At 47.9% G+C, this 8913-nt stretch overlaps 1 pseudogene; it reads right to left on the bottom strand.

The window, feature by feature from the left end:
• Window positions 1-391: 391 nt before the first annotated feature.
• Window positions 392-8913, bottom strand: part of LOC105518542 — an 11626-nt pseudogene continuing 3104 nt past the window's right edge.

The raw sequence follows: 8913 nt of genomic DNA on the forward strand, positions 1-8913 counted from the left end.
TCCAATTTCTCTTTTGATTTCTTATTTGAGAGATATAGTTTGGTTCTGTGTCCCCACCCAAAATGTCACCTTGAATTGCAACCCCCATAATTTCCAGGTGTCAAGGGTGGGACCAGGTGAAGGTAATTTAATTATGGGGGTGGTTCCCCCATGTTGTTCTTGTGATAATAAGTGAGTCTCATGCAATCTGATGTTTGTGTGTGTGTGTGTGTGTGTGTGTGTGTTTTCAACCATTAATGTCCACCCTTTAATGTCCCCACAAGGGCCAGGCCCAGGCAGAACCCATCCCAGCACCCCCACCTACACTCAGAGACCAGCGGTGGGGGCCGAGGATCACCCAGCCGCTGGAGGGCCACACACAGGGTCCATTGCTTTTTTTGCAGTCCCCCAGCTAGACCCTCTCCCGAAAGCCGGCACTGTGGACCCCGGAGCCTGGGTTCCTTCTGCCCTGGAAGTTGGGGAAGTCCTGGATCAGCAAGGATGGGCGCAGGCGTCCTCTCCATTGTGTGCGTGTGTTGGGGGTATATGTAGATGTGTAATGAATGTGCGTGTGTACACGTAGATAAGGGTGAATTCTGCATGCACTGGCTTCCTGAGGTCTGTACAGGAAGTGGCTCTGTGCCCCACGCCTGGACCGCAGGTATGTTTTTTTCTGGGCCAGGAAGACCCCACCGAGAATCAGGGCTGTGGCTGCCACAGCCACATCTCCAGCCACCAGCAGGGAGTTCAAATTCTTGCAGGACCAAGGACCTCGGTCCCCAGGCCCTCACTAGCAGCCTCGTGCTCCTCCGCCCCGTCCCCAGGACCCTTGGGCTCCAGGGTTGCATCAGCACTGCTGGGCACCCTGGGGGTCGTGGGGGCCGGCTTCAGGTTGCTGTAGTTGTTGAGAAGGATGGGGTTTGCCTTGGCCGGGGTCTTCTTGGCAGTTGCCATGCTAGGGGCTGCCAGCGGCTGCTGCTTCTCAGCGGGGGCTTCCCTCTTCGAGGGCTTGGTCAAGGGGGCTTTCCCATCGGCTGCCAGGGGTACCTTGGCCTCGGTGGTGGCCTTGGGGCACCTCGGTGTCAGGCTTGGGGCTGCTGGCCGATTTCCCTCTGGACTCCGTGGTGGGCAGGGTGTATGGGACAGGCAGGTGGCTGTACCAGAGGGGCTCAGGACAGCTCGTCGCCCCTGGGCATTCTATGGGCACGTACTCCTGCCTCGCCTGGGCTGCGCACTCCTCCACGGGACGACGGCTGCTGCGGATGCAGAGGAGAGCTCGGAAGTTTCCGCAATCTGATGGTTTTACAAGGATCTGGCATTTCCCCTGCTGACACTCATTGCCTCTCCTGCCGCCCTGTGAAGAGGTGCCTTCCACCATGATTGTAAGTTTCCTGAGGCGTCCCCAGCCATGCAAAACTGTGAGTCAATTAAACCTCTTCTGTTTATAAATTACCCAGTCACGGGTATTTCTTCATGGCAGCGTGAGAATGGACTAATACATCAAGTCACGGGTTATGTAGAGGTGTGTGCTATTCAGTTGCCAAGTATTTTGAATTTCTAGATATCTTTCTGCTGTTGATTTCTAATTTAATTCCATTTTGGCTGAGAATTTGATTTGAATCTAGTCCGTTTATTGAGACTTGTTTTATGGCCTAGAATATGGTCAGTCTGGTAAATGTTCTGTGTGTCCTTGAAAAGATTGTGTATTCTGCTGTTATTGGGTGGAGGACTCTATAAATGTCTGTTAGGTCAAGGTAGTTGATGGTGTTGTTCAAGCCTCCTATTTTTTTTTTGGCCAATTTTCTATCTACATTTTTCTAATAATTACTGAGAATAGGGACTTGACACCTCTGTCTATAATTGTGAATTTATTTATTTCTATTTGCAGTGTGACCAGTTTTTGCTCCATGCATTTTGAATATATGTTATTATATGGATACAGTTTAGGATTATTATGCCCTCTTGATGAATTGACCCTCTATCGTGACATTACCTACCACTGATATTATTTGCCAGGAAATATACTTATGTTGTGATTAAGATAGTCACTCCAGCTTTCTTTTGATCATTATTAGCATGGTGCATTTTTTCTAGCCTTTTACATTGAATCTGTCTGTAGTTTTACCGTTAAAGTGGGTTTCTTGTAGTTAGCATGGAGTTGCTCTTTCCTTTTTGTCCCAATAAGACACTCTTTGCCTTTCAAGTATAGTATTTAGTTTTAATGTGATTATCGATGTGATGGGTTTAAATCTTCCACTTCGTTGTTTTCTATTTGCGTTTTTCCCTCATCTGCTTTTTTTCTTTCCTCTTTTTCCAACTTCTTTAGGATTAAATGGGCCGGGCGCGGTGGCTCAAGCCTGTAATCCCAGCACTTTGGGAGGCCGAGACGGGCGGATCACGAGGTCCGGAGATCGAGACCATCCTGGCTAACACGGTGAAACCCCGTCTCTACTAAAAAATACAAAAAAAAAACTAGCCGGGCGACGTGGCGGGCCCTTGTAGTCCCAGCTACTCGGGAGGCTGAGGCAGGAGAATGGTGTAAACCCAGGAGTCGGAGCTTATAGTGAGCTGAGATCCGGCCACTGCACTCCAGCCTGGGTGACAGAGCAAGACTCCGTCAAAAAAAAAAAAAAAAAAAAAGGATTAAATGAGTATTTATTTAGTTTTATCTTCTTTGTGGGATAATTGGTTATATATCATTTTTGTGTGTGGCTGCTTTAGGTTTTATAGGATACATCTTTAGCTTATGTTCTACCTATAAGTAATACTATACCCTTCATGTGTAGCATAAAATTCCTATAACAGTAATATTCTAGTTCCCTTGTCCCAGAGTCTGTGTTCTAGAATTATACGTTTTCTTTTTATACATGTGATCAGCCCCACAATGCTGTTATCACATTTCCTTTAGTCAATTATTTATATGTTAAAGAACTTTACTATATTTTATGTGCATTCATGCTTAAACCCACAAGTTTACCATTTCTAGTACTCTTTATTCATTTGAATGAACCTAGATTTCCATTTGCTATTATTTTTCTTCTTCATAAAAGACTTTATTTAATATTTCTTATAAGTCAGGTCTGACAGCAATGAATTCTCTTACCTCTCTTATGTCTCAAAAAGTCTTCATTTTGCTGTAGTTTTAAAGTTTTTTTTTTTCTGGGTATAGAATTCTAGACTGACAGTTTGCTTTTCCCCTTTGTATTTTAAAGGTGTTTATCCATTATCTTCTGGATTTTATTGTTTCTGATAAGAAATTTGTATCATTCTTACATTTGTACTATGTATATGTCTTTTTTTTTCTTTGCTTTTAAGGTTTTTCCTTGATTACTGGTTTTGAATAACTTGATTGTGGTGTTCCTTGCTGGAGTTTCTTCATGTTTTACCTCTACCTGGGGTTTATTTAGCATCTTGAAAAAATTTCATCATTACTTTTCCAAATATTTTACATCCCCTACTTCTCCTTCAGGACTCCAATTACACATATATTAATCCATTTGTGATTCTCCTGCAGGTCACTTTTTCTGCCTGTGTTTTATTGTAGAAAGTTTCTGTTGCTATGTTTTTAAGTTCACAAATCTTTTCTGCCAGTGTCAAATATCTTGTTAATCCCACTCAGTGCTTTTCCCATCACAAGAATTGCAGTTCTCATCAGCTGAAGTTTGGTATCAATCTTTTTTTATATCCTCCATGTTTCTCCTTAACCTGCTCATGCCTTCCTCTATCTTCTTTAACATAAGGGACATATTTAAAACAGTTGTTTTAATTTCTTTCTCTACTAATTTGTTCATGTGTTGTTTCTCAGTCTGTTTCTATGGATGGACTTTTTCTTCTCATTTGACTTGTATTTTCCTGTTTCTTTGCATGCATGTCCAGTGACCTTGACAGACATTGTGATTTTTATGTTGTTGGTTGCTGGGTATTTTTTCTTTTTTACTCCTGTAAACATGCTTGGACTTTGTTATGGGGCATTGTTAATTTTACTATTTTGACTGTTCTTTTTTGAGGCTTGTACGTCAGTTTTGATAGTTGGGACCACAGCAGCCTTTAGAGGAGGGCTCATTATGCCCCACCTGAGACATGCCCTGCCAAGTACCCTAACCATGTTTTGTGTACTATGAGATTTTGCCATTCTGGCTGGTGGAAACTTGAACTACTCCTAGCCCTGTGTCAGCTGCAGAGATTTTCCTCCCTGTTCCTTTCTGGTGGGTCTTTCCCTGGCCTTGATGCCTTCTCCATATACGTGTACTGACCAGGACTCTGTGGAAGGCTGTCAGGGAAGCTGGTGCGGAATCTGGAGCTCTCTCTCTGTGCAGCTAGCTCTCTCCTTTCCAAGCATTTTTTCCACCCAGATCCTCTGCTCCCAGGATTCTAGATGCCTTATGCTCTGGACACTCAACTCTGCTTCCTCAACTCAGGGAACCACTGGCTCTGGGCTGAGTCCTAAATACTCTCCAGGCAATAAACTGACCACCACAGGCACCATCTCTTTCACTTCCTCTCTCAGGCGTCACTCTCCTGCACTGCCTGATTTTCAGCTTATCAGCATCATTATTTTATACGTTTTACTTGGTGTCTTAGTTGTCTCAAGTGGGAGGGTAAAGCCAGTCTCTGCTACTCTAGCATGGCCAGAGGCAGAATTCTGCCCTGTATAATATTTACGTTTTAGTGGAATGCTATTTATTTGTTTTCCATTTTAAAACCCAGCAAAGAGACAAAGCGTGGAAGACTCCGTTGTAACTACGAAACAGAACTGAGCACCATAAACCTTGCCCGCGCAGAGCAGAAGGACCGCTCGTGGGCCTCAGGAGCTGAGTGATCAGTGGCTGCTGGGGGTATTCATCTTTTTCAGCTTCCATAGGAAGTGACATTTTTTCTGTCTAAAACTAAGAAATTGGGAAATGGAGGCTTGTGTTGTTTATTTAGAGTTTCTTAGGACTATTAACAAAAAGCTTAATAGCCAAAAGTGGAGCTGCCATACCCTGAGGTTGGCTCCCGAAGGCAAGTCTGTGTGTTCCTCACCTGTTACCCACAGAACCTGATGCTGAAGCCCAAGATAAACCAGCAGTCCCAGGCTCCTGACAGGTTTGACCTGGAAGATATAGAAGAGGTCATTGGGTCCAAGTTTTCCGTTTCTCATCTAGGAAAAACGAAGCCCAGGGTGGGAGGGCTCAGCCGAGCTCACACATAAAGAAGTCACAAAGCTCTGGCTCCCCAAAACCTTATTCAAGATTTCCTCCAAAGTTTCGCCCCAAAAGGAAGGGAACTGGACTGACCCAGAGAGGACCATCTGGTGACCCCGTCAGCCAGAGTTGGTGTGAGCACAGGCATGCGTGTGCAAGTAGGCACATGAGTCTGCGCATGTGTACGTACATGTGTGCACATGCAGCATTCTACTCAGATCCATGTCCTGGCCTTGCTTTGGGAGTCCTGGCAGGACTGCAAGGGCCTCTGCTATAGACAGGGGCAGGTGTGGTGGAGACAAGCTGGAGGGAAGTGAGAACAGGCCAAGGCTCTCAGAACAGACACAGAACAGAGGTGAGGGATGATGGTGAGCGCGACTGGCCATTGTTAGTCCCTTGCAGGAACAAGAGGGGCTGGGCCTCCCTCACCACCTGCCCATGGGAGCTGCGGAATTAACAATTGGACAGAGTGGGTGTGAACTCATTTTACTCCAATCCCACTGTGACTATTGAATAGACCAGACCCTGTAGCATTCCAAGGCAATCTCAGCTAGTTACTGCAGACAAAACCAACCAACCAACCAAAGTTCTGCAAAGGACTCCAGAAGTCAGTCAAATCCAAATTATCAGGGGAATCCAGGCTGAGTTTGGGGAGTGGAGGCAGGAGTGGATGGACAATGGACAGATGGCTGGGAGGTGTCGGCAAGCCTCCTGAGCCCCCACACACTGCACAGTGGTGGCAGGGCAGGTACTGCCTACTTCCCAGGTTACTGAGGGTCCATGTCACCAAGTGAGAGGAGGCATCATCCCTGAAAGCAGCTTTGGGAGCCCCCTGGCATCAGTGAGGGTGTCAAAAAGGCCAGAGGGGCAGGAAGGGAAGGGGCCCCAAGCACAGCAGGGCATCCAGGGACATACAGGCCTGTGATAGGTTCAGACCTTCAAGAGGGAGCAGAGTGACATGCAGAACCAGGAGCATGGAGGGAGCTCAGGAACTGGACAGGAGGCTGGACCTGCAGGGACCTGGGGACCTGAAGCCAGCATCCAAGGGACAGCCGAAGAGAGCCAGAGCGGCTCCTGGAGGCCAGAGCTCCTGAATGAAGGAGTCTCGTTAGCCTCTGAGGGAAAGCCAAGGTCATGCAGGACCATAGGTCCATTCGTTCAATCGTTCATTTATTCACACACTCATTCACTCCTCCCCCACTCATTTGTCACCCACTCACTCATTTATTATTCCTTCTTCTTTCCACACACAGTCGGGAAAAATGCTGCTTCGTGACTAGTCATCTGCCCAGCACTGTGCTAGCCACACATGGCTTTATTTCACCCTGATCACAATTTTAAGAGAAGCTACAGTAATCCTGCCATTTACAAATGTGGAAACCTAGGCTCATGGTGCCAGCCGTTCTCTCCTCCCCCCATCCCACCGTTCCTCAGGACACAGATCCCAAGTGCTGGAACCCAATTGGAAGGGGCTTCTGCGGGTCTTAGCGTGCTCAGCAAGGCAGGATTATAACATTTAAAAGTCAAGACGGAAGCTCTTGGTGTTCCCAAAGGTGAGCTCTTTCCCAGAAGACTTGGCACCAAGGCCTGGCTGGGGAGCAGTTGGAGTCTGTGTCTGCAGAAATCAACTGCCCTGGCCTGGGCCAGGGGATGGGGGTGCTGGCATCCCTGCATCTCTGATCCAGCAGAAGAGGGAGCAGGCAGTACCCAGTGTGGAGAGAGGCGGAGTGGCCCCGGAAGACCTTCAAGGCCATGGCAGAGAAGAGATGCTAGACACTTCCAGCCCCAAGTCCCAGGGGGACCTCCTGCCCTGAGCCCACAGGGATCTCCTGCCAGCATTGTGGGGAATCCAAACAGGTGTCAAGGTGCCTAGGCAGGAAAGGGTTAAAGAAGGGCTGAAAAATGTAATTTACATGCAGAAGTCTCTCTATCCTTCCCTCCAGACAACCCAAGGCTTGTGCAAATCAATCAATATTTAATGAAAACATTTCCCTCTGACATGGAGGGAGGCAGGTGGTGGCCTGGCTTTCTTCTGCACAGGGAACAGACAGGAGCTTCAGTTTGCAGGGCCTTGGTACACCTTTGGGGTTGATTCCTCCTGGGCTAATGCCCGTCCCACTGTCTTGAAGGATGCCCCATCTCCTCTGATCCTGGGTTCATTCTTCCCCCTTTCTCCCAGACCCAGCTGCCTTGGAAATGGGAAGCTTCCTCCTTGTGCACTTGAACAACCCAGGCGCCTGCACCATGCCACGAGCACTTAGTGCATACCCACTGTGGGAATGTTGAAATGCGTGAGTGGGTAAGTAAGCGAGTGGGTGAATGTGCGAAGAATTGAGTGAGTGAATGGGTGAGGGGATAAATGGATACATGGGGGAGTGGGTGAATGGGTGAGTGGCTGAATGAATGAGTAGGTGAATGGGTGAACAAGTGAACTGGTGAATGGGTGAGTGGTGAATGGATGAATGGGTGAACAGGTCAAAGGGCGAATTGGGGAATGGGTGAGACCGTGACTGAGTGAGTGCATGAATGAGTGAATGGGTGAACAGGTGAATGAGTGAAGGAGTGAATCTGTGAATGGGTGAATAGGTGAATGGGTGAATGAGTGGGTGGGTGAATGAGTGGGTGGGTGAATGAGTGGGTGGGTGAATGAGTGAGTGGGTGAATGGGTAAATGGGTAACTGGTGAATGAGATGAGTGAGTGGGTGAATAAGTGAGTGGGTGAATGGGTGAGTGGTGAATGAGTGAGTGGGTGAATGGGTGAGTGGTGAATGAGTGAGTGGGTGAATGGGTAACTGGTGAATGAGATGAGTGAGTGGGTGAATGAGTGAGTGGGTGAATGGGTGAGTGGTGAATGAGTGAGTGAGTGAATGGGCGAATGAGTGAGTTGGTGAATGGGTGAATGAGTGATTGGTGAATGGGTGAATGAGTGAGTGGGTGAATGAGCGAATGTGTGAGAGGGTGAATGAATGAGTGGGTGAAGGAGTGAGTGGGTGAATGAAGGGGTGAAGGGGTGAATGCGTGAAAGGGCAAAAGGGTGAATGGATGAATGCATGAATGAGTGAGTGAATGGGTGAGTAGTGAGTGGGTGAATGAGTGAGTGGGTGAATGAGTGGATGAATGAGTGAGTGGGTGAGTGAATGGCTGAGTGAGTGAATGGGTGAGTGGGTGAATGACTGAGTGAGTGGTGAGTGGGTGAATGAGTGGGTGAGTGGTGAATGGGTGAGTGAGTGGATGAATGAGTGGGTGAGTGAGTGAATGAATGAGTGGGTGAATGGGTGAGTGGGTGAGTGGGTGAATGGGTGAATGAGTGAGTGAGTGAATAGGTGGGTGACTGGGTGAAAAGGTGAATGGGTGAGTGGGTGAATAGGTGAACGAGTGAGTGGGTGAATGGGTGAATGAGTGAGTGAGTGAATAGGTGGGTGAGTGGGTGAAAAGGTGAATGGGTGAGTGGGTGAATAGGTGAATGGGTGAGTGGGTGAATGGGTGAGTGGGTGAGTGAATGGGTGAGTGGGTGAGTGAGTGAATGGGTGAGTGAGTGAATGGGTGAGTGGGTGAGTGAGTGAATGGGTGAGTGGGTGAGTGAGTGAATGGGTGAGTGGTTAATGGGTGAGTGAGTGGGTGAGTGGGTGAATGAGTGAGTGAGTGGGTGAGTGAGTGGGTGAGTGAGTGGGTGAGTGGGTGGGTGAGTGAGTGGGTGGGTGAGTGGGTGAGTGAGTGGGTGAGTGAGTGGGTGGGTGAGTGAGTGGGTGGG

Source organism: Colobus angolensis, unplaced genomic scaffold, assembly GCF_000951035.1.
Source record: "Colobus angolensis palliatus isolate OR3802 unplaced genomic scaffold, Cang.pa_1.0 Scaffold32, whole genome shotgun sequence".
NCBI classification, from domain to species: domain Eukaryota; kingdom Metazoa; phylum Chordata; class Mammalia; order Primates; family Cercopithecidae; genus Colobus; species Colobus angolensis.